General features: G+C 22.5%; 1 pseudogene; it reads right to left on the bottom strand.

Annotated features, from left to right (window-relative positions):
• Positions 1-732: 732 nt before the first annotated feature.
• Positions 733-9,259, bottom strand: part of LOC116185470 — a 23,219-nt pseudogene continuing 14,692 nt past the window's right edge.

Genomic DNA, 9,259 nt, shown 5'->3' with positions numbered 1-9,259 from the left:
CAAGTAGATATTCATATTGAAATTTTCGTTAAAAGCATCGATATATTTGTCACTTGTTATAAGATTAGCGTCAATTATTCATAAAATTAATTTGTTAAATTAATCTGATTATTGAATTTGCACATTAGAAAATAATATAATATAATATATAATATAATATAATAATCATTTATATATGTATATAGTATGTCTGAATTAAAGAAAGTTATCTATAAAATGATTTTTATTTATATTCTTTTTATATTAAATTTTAAGATTCATTTTATTATGTAATATTAAATTCTTCTTAATATTTATAGAATGTCTCAATGTAAAAAAAAGTGATATTTATTTAGTAATTATTAAAAATATTTATCTTTAAAAATATTGGATCGATTCATAATTATTACGGCTTTTTTGCGATTTTTTTTTCTTTAAAAATTAGCATTTTGTTTAATTTTTTTTACATAAAAATAATCTTGTTTTCAGTTAGTGAAAATACGAAATCATATCGTATCGAAAATCATATCCATATTCATCATATTATAGTCTACTACTTTGAGAGATTGAAATGCAGCACAGTTATTTTGCAATTTCAACGAATTTTTTTGAGGAAGGAATAATTATAATTTTTTATTGTCTGAAATTTTAATATTCTGCAACACTTAAAAGGCTAATAAGCTATTAATGAGAAATATATATAGAATATAAATATATATAATATGGAATGGTATTAGTTCTCGTTTTTTAATATTATTCGCTAGAGTTCATTACTGAATGAACAGCTACCGATGTCTCAGAACACCAGATATTGCTGTCTATGTAATCTTGGAAATTACTCTCGATCATTCAAACCCCTGTAGCCAGGAATAATTTCCGTTAATATGTTATTAATAATTTCCAAATTTTTACTAATAAAAAATTATCTGTCACGAAAGATATATCGATATTCCACATGCAAATATTCCAATTATCTGAAAGGAACAAAAATATATGTATCAATATCTCGCTTATTTTAACAGTAAATATATGTATTTATGATACCTAAGTTTCTAAACATATTATAGATAGGTGAATAAAATAGAAATAATTAAATATATGTAATTATCTAACTGATCGAAATTATATATAAATATTAATTTTATTATATATATTAATATTATTATATATAAATATAAATTTTACCAAAAACATATGATTAAAATTTTATAATAATATTAGAAAAATAATTAAATTGTTTTCATTCAAATGAAAATAAATATAAATTTTACAATTGCACATTTTTAATTATCAAAATATAAATCTTGATTTTTTAATATAAAATTTAAAACCAAAAATAAAATCAATATAATAAAAATCAATATAAATTTTGCACATAATTCAAAATTATATTTATATGATCGATTAAATATTGTTGTTCTAATTTAAACAATTTATTTATATTATAAAGCTATAATTAATCGAAAATAACGTCAAGAAAAGAGCAAATAATTAAATTACAATTATATTTTGTATAATTTTTAAAATTTCTCACCTTTAATCCTGAAGAAAATAGGGCCGCATTGTCGATGCTCAAAAGGATAATTTATTTTTCTTTCCACTGATATCCATTATGGATCCATTCATGTTTCCAGATCTCAGATTTACGGCTTTGATTGCAAATACTCTAATGGATTTGAGGAAAGTAAAATAGAGGACTGGATTGCTGCAGCTCCCTCTGCTATGTAAAGGATATCAAATTCAGATACATCTTGCCACGGATCCAGAAAATATTATGCGATATTTAGTATCAATAATGACGTTATAAATGATGATAGTATTTGTATAGTACTCTTATACGGTATCAGAAATGCACACGTACATATAGCCATCCTGCGCGTAATCAAGTTAGTATCGAAAAGTATCCATCAAAAAACTCAAATCGATCATTTTTACAATCTGGAAATAAAAATTAATATATTTATTAACTTTATCGCTGATTCAGAATCATTTTTGATCCTTATTCATGTCAAATCGATTACTTTTATAAATTGAAATAGAAAATAAAAATAATAAATAAATAGAAAATATAGGTCACTTTTAATCTATATTTAAGTTTTAAATATCGATATTTGAATATTTATTACCATCAAAAACATGGGTCAATGATCTTTGGTCAATCATCTTGATTATATGAGAAAATTGTGAATTCTCATTATTATTGAAACCATTTGTAAAGATACATATAGGATTTTAAATTAAGAAAACTCGACACCTACAGTCACAGTTCCAATAAAAAATGTTCATAACGATATTTAAATTCCATAATCAATTATATTTATTTTCACCATAATATTATTTTCTATGATAATTAATATTAATTACAATTGTAAATAAAAATCATAAAAATCAATTTGAAAAATTATTTTTAATTATTTAGTGTTGACTGGGCAGTGAAAATAATAAATAAAAATGTATGGGTTTAGCTGAATGAATATATTTAATTATATGTGATTGCGCGTATCTGTTTACAAAACATTTGAAGTACGTGTATTGAAGAAAAACAAATAGGTACCAACTATAAAATATTGATGTTGCTGGTAACATCCAATAATAAAACCACATATAAAATTTCAGTGAACTTTAAATTCTATAACATTTAGTTTTAAAAATAATTTTTAAAATTATAACGCATGTTATAACGCTTATATCTAACAACAAAAAAGAAAAAATATAAAAAAACATATACATACTTTAACTTATCAGAACAAAATCGACTTTGAGTCAACAACAAAATAAATTTGAAAGCTCAAATATCCAATTCCATTAATCCAAAGTCAATTTCTTACTCGCGTAATCACTAGCCTAGATTGAAGTTTTCCGGTTTTGTGCATTCCAACAAATTTAGATATCTGCGCGGATAGATTACTCAAAAGTGATGATTTTAACGTCAAAATATCCACAAAATATTTTACATATATCAGTATCCACGGCATTTTGCAATATCTGATAATTCCAACTTTTCTCCCGAATGGTCCAGCAAGAGAACAACCTCTTTGATTCGCAATTATTCTACGATTTCAAGTTGAAAATGACCAAAATGAATAACACATCCGGTAATGCAGCAAAGCCAAAATTATCTTGTTTTTGAATATATTTGGATTATCACGTTTCTGGCTAACTAATTACTCGTCTCGTAAATGTTCTTCATGTTTTGGCCAGTCTAGACTAAGTCCAGAAAAAATCAGTGATTGTAACAGCACTGGCATTCTATTACTGGAATTATGTTTACGAAACAATTGTTCTTCTAAATGTCGCACATTTCTTCCCGAGCAGGATGATAATAAGTTCTCTTCTAAGAATACTCAAAGTTTGTTAAATAATAAAAACTTGAATCGTCAGATGAACTTCCTTTCTTTGTTCGATAATTTTATAAATAAATTGAAAACATCGATATATCGGTTTCACGTAAAATTACATGAAAGTATATTTTAAATTATACTATATATATTAAATTACATAATATATATACTATATATTAAATTACAATTATTTTATTAACAATTTAATTAACGATTTAATATTGTCAATGATCGTAATATTGAAGATAATCTGAAGATAATTTTTAAACATTTTTTTTTATCATCTCAGATCAAAGATATACAAAGCAATGTTATGTACTTTCTGTACTTCACAACTATGGATAACTGTTTATGATCATCATCATGCATAATATTGGCATAATATTAAAAATTTCTTAGTTTAGATGCCATAAATAATTATGTACATCAAAAAACATTTTGCGTCTATGTTCACAATAATGTCTATGTAACAATAAATATTATTCTAATTTTTAATTAATTAATTGATCGCGACAATCCACAGAAATTATAAAATGGATAAGTCGCGATGTATAATAAGCTCATCATGATTTTGCCAAGATACAAAAAAATCGATTTAAATAAAAAATATCGAATCATAATGAATCTTTTTAAATTTCATAATAGTTATTAGTTTTAATTTTATTTTATATTCTGTTCAGACATTGAATAAATGGTACAGGATGATGCTGCGATAATGCAGTTTTTAAGAAAAAAATTTGGAAAACTCTTCGTTTTGTATATTTGTATATTTGAAATAATTCGACAGTTAGAATGTCAACATGATCTTGGGACTTGAGACGACATTTTCCAACCATACTAATCTCAACAGCAATCAATATCATCTTATTTGAAAAAAATTATTATAAACATTCGTAGATCAGTTTTCTGGGAAACAGATTTTATAGATGGCGTAATTCTATAGTCTCACTCTAGAAATTTTTCTTAGATTGGGAGGATCACTCAATCAGAAACCTGTTCCACAATATTATTGATCATTTATGTACCCCATCAAAGAATCGCGATTTCGCAAGATGAGTACGGAGGGAATTTTAGAGTAAATACAAATGTTTTGAAAGAATTTTTTGAAATTCAGAACTTTTCAAATGTTTTTAACCTTCAGAATTTTTCGAACGTTTTTAACATTTCAGAATTTTCTGAACTCCTGAATTGTCAAAACTTTAGAAATTTTAATTTTTTTTAATTTTTAGAATTTTTCAGAATTTGTAACCTCAAACATTGTAAATTTAGTTAAACGTGAACCTTCATTAGCATATAAATTTTGCTTTTGATTATCTTGCAATAGAACTTAACAGCGAACTATTAACAGCGAACTTTCCAATAATAATAAATTAGTTTTATTACTATATACTATAATTTCAGAAACGGGTTGAAATTAACATATTTTATTAAAACAAAAAATTTGAAATTGCCAATTCTTTTTGTAAATTTAGGTTAGAAGAGTTAGTAAGTTTAGTAGTAGTAGTAGTAAGTTAGTAGTAAGTTTAAATAACAGTAATCTCTAACATTTAAATTCAAGAATTTGACTGAAAAATTAAGTTAGAATTTTATAACTATGAAAAATTCTTATATCGAATATCTATTGATGTAAATGAAATTACTATTGATATTTATAGCATTGCTTTTAAATTAATAACAAAGAAAAACAGAAGATTGCATTATAATTTAATTGAAAAAATTATTTTATTAATAATTCATGATATATATATACAATTATAATATATATATATTCAAAGTTTTATATATATAATTATATATATAATTATAATTATAATAAATTAAAAATTTAAAAATGTATGTATATAAAAAATTACAATTTATGATTATTAATTTTTATATCAATTAATATTTGTTAACTGGCTTGATATGTTTATTAGATCTGATTGATTTCGAACAAATTCAATTTTTAATGTAGATTCAAAGTATTCCAACAATATTGGATTTTTTAGAATGCACAAAACTGTAAAGCCATTCTGATGCCTTATCCTTGCTGATCTGGGAAGAAGAAGTCTAGGAAGAAGAAATTTACACGATTCTACAAAACGTAATCTTTGTCATCTTCAGAACATTTGGCATACTGGATACTAAAATAGTTGGATGAACTTGCCCAACAAAATTCCTTACAATCGATGTTAATAGAAGAAAAATAAAATATCATTATTTTTTGTGAAATCAAGATCACCAAAAATAAAAAAAATGCTATCACTTTTAAGGAATGTATAAAATAGATTTTTAAATAAAGAAAATGAAACTAGAGAAAAAAAAGTAGTCATTTTTTTATTAGTAGTGTCTTATAGAAAGTTATTGACTATAACTTGCTTTATGACAATTTATTATTATTATTATTATTATTATTATTATTATCATCATCATCATCATCATCATCATCATCATCATCATCATCATCATCATCATCATCATCATTATCATCATTATTATTATTATTATCATCATTATTATTATCATCATTATTATTATTATCATTATTATTATTATCATTATTATTATTATCATCATTATTATTATTATTATTATTATCATTATTATTATTATTATTATTATTATTATTATTATTATTATTATTATTATTATTATTATTATTATTATTTAGTGTATTGATCAAATTATTTAGTATATTGATAAAATTCTTCTTTCATTTTCTATTTCAATCTTCGAAAAACTAATCTCACAATTAATTTAAGTATCCTTTAAATTGATGGTAATAATATAATAGAAAGTATTGATAATGCACTTCAGAAACAAATTCAATTATTAAGAATATAATTTATTATTATTTGTGTTTAATATAATTGAAATTATGATTAATTTCTTTTGTTTATTTTTTCAATCTCATGAAAATAATTTTAAATTCATGATATAATATTGATAAAATGCACTTAGACACATGTTTAATTACTGTGTTTCATAGTAATTTGTAACATGATTTTAATATTTATTGTGATTTGATTTTCTTTTTACATTTTTTGTTTAAACCTTATGAAATTAAACACTGTCTTTTTAAGTAATAAAAAAAATTATGATAAAGTGAACATGTTTATCATGATTTATAAATATTTATAGAGTTGTTTATCATCATTTGTTATATATTAGTATAGTGATATGATTGAAATTCGATTTTTTTAAATTTCAATTTTACAAAATTAGATATCATTTTTTAAGATCTATTTTTTAAAGTAAAAATTAGGAATATAAGTAATAATAGTGAAAGATTATTTATTTATTGGTTTCAATTTTTAACTTTTTTAATAAATATTGAAATTGAAAATATTGCAAGATATTACAAGCATTGTAACATATCAAAAGTTGAGCGTGATTATAAAATAAATAGCTAGTGTTTTATAATTTTACAAAGAATTGTTCTTTTTATTCTTTCATTTAATACGAGATATTTTTATCTTTGCCAATCAAATTGAATTATTGTCTGCATAATTATAAAAATTCTCTAATATAACATTATTATATTAAGATTGATGAAATAATATACAGCTTTAAATTTTTAAAAATGAAAATAAATTAATGATTAATATGTGAAATATAATATGTGAAATATTATATATTCTATCTATATCTATATTATATATAGATAAGATATCTAGATAGATTATCTATATTATATATAGATAATGGTATTAATGAGATCAAAATACTATCACGATTGTGAGTTGTATTCTTTCAGTAATATTATATTTTAAATGAACTAATGTTAATGAGTCTTATGCTCAATCATGATTCTCAAGGTATTCAATGGAGATTACTGCTTGATTAGCTGTGCGGTCACATTTCATATTTTTAAAACATTATACAACATAACGTAGGATTGATATTAAATAATTTTAATTACGAGTGTAAAATTGATTGAAATTGTTTCTCTCTTTTTCAAATATTATATTAATATATTAATATATTATAATATAATTTATAATATATTATAATAAAATTAATATATTAATATATATTATAATCATAATATTAACTTAAATTATGCAAATTTATTGAAAATTATTTGACTTTCATGTAGATATAGCTCTAAAAATCTAGTGTTCCCTAGAATATTTTTAAATAGTCAAAAATTTTTAAATTTAATTTTCATTTCTGAATGATAAAATTGAAATAATAAACTGATGAAAAAAATGTTTTATGATTAAATTATTTGAATTATAATTAATTTAAATTAATTTAAATTATATTTTTAATTGAAATTATTTTTAAGAGAACTTTCATTAGGAAAATTATACTTCTTTATTCCAAACTGAAATATTTTATTGTAATATTGTAATATAATTAATATTGCAATATAAATATGTTGAAAATTTTGTTGACTATTATAAGTTTCTTTAGAATCATTTCTTACTGTTCCTAACATTCCTTTTACCAAACCAAACATTTAAAAAAATTTTAATTATAAAGTCTATTTAATAACACTTTTTCATTTTAAATTAGAATATTCCATAATCAAAATTATACATATTCCACAAATTTGTTAGATCATTGAATATTATATACACAATATTCTCTAGAATTATCCTTTAGTGTTCTGTAAAATTCTTCACATAGAAATAATTTAATTAATCTTTTCTCTTTCTTTCTCTGACAGCTGATAAAAATCGTGAAATTGATGACCTAACTCCACATCTCGTTTATAATACATATTTAAGACAGAAGAATATAGTCATCTACATATTCGATACAGTTTCAAAAACTATCCTCGTCTATAGCATGACTTCCGGTCTGGAGGTTACCGCGTCATTCTATCCCAAGTCATCTGCGAAAGCTATATCAGGAGAGATGTCCTTTATTTTCTCAAATATTCAGATGGCAATGCTTGAAAATTAGAATTTTCACCTATTTAAGCAGCAACCAATAATGTTCTTGATAAGAACGGAGCATCTTCGAAATTAATCCAGAAGGAAGATTTATGATTATTCGGCATGAAAAAGATAGTTATCTTGGGCATGGACAACGAAAGTTATCTTCTTCTTCCGATATGAGAACGAAATGCACATTTATAGATGGGATGCGACCAATCCTTTCAATTCAAGGTGTTTCAATCAGATGTACACAAGCTCAAAATACAACGTCATCATTCATCGTTGTTGACGATTATGCGAAAGAAAGCACAAAAGTGTTTTCAGATTATATACAGATTATATACAGGGATTATATATAGTCAAATACGGTGACACTCAAATTTTGAACATTATGTGATATTAGAATAATATTTTGGAATTGAATAAATCAATTAAAGTAAAATGATTTTTTTTCTTGAAACTAAAACTCTTGAAAATCAACATAATTTAACAATAAAATATTGTTGAAAAATTAAATATATCTTAAATATTTAAAATATACATGTACGTTAACTTTTTCAATAATTATTCGTAAAATTTCTATCTTTATAATTTTAATTGCAAAAGTATAAAGTATAAACGGCTATTTTTACACTACGCAAAGCCACAATACAGGAGCATAAATCAACATATAAATAATTTCATGAAATTGAGATATGTATTCTGTGCACTTCGAATGCAATTTGGGAAAAAATTTTTTTCTTACAATCTCTCGTTCATTGCTTCGATTAATCGATAACAAATTGTTTTCTTTAAATTGAACAGAACATCCAGATTGAACGAGATAAATAAGATAAGATTTATTTTATATCAAGAAAGTTGGAAATATTTATCCGAGTTGAAATTTTTAAGTCACGCGATTAAGATTCGTAAAAAAAAATAACAATTTATAATATAATATATTATTATTATAATATAATATATTACAATTTATAATATATTTATAACTCATGAAATGCAATAAGATTATTTCAAATTTTTATTTTGTTATTGTTTATCTTTTTTTATTTCTTTTCTTTCTTGAAATTCTTG

Source organism: Apis dorsata, unplaced genomic scaffold (assembly GCF_000469605.1).
Source record: "Apis dorsata unplaced genomic scaffold, Apis dorsata 1.3 scaffold_190, whole genome shotgun sequence".
Classification (NCBI taxonomy): Eukaryota; Metazoa; Arthropoda; class Insecta; order Hymenoptera; family Apidae; genus Apis; species Apis dorsata.
Note: the sequence above shows the minus strand (reverse complement) of the source record. Positions and strands in the feature narration are given on the sequence as shown.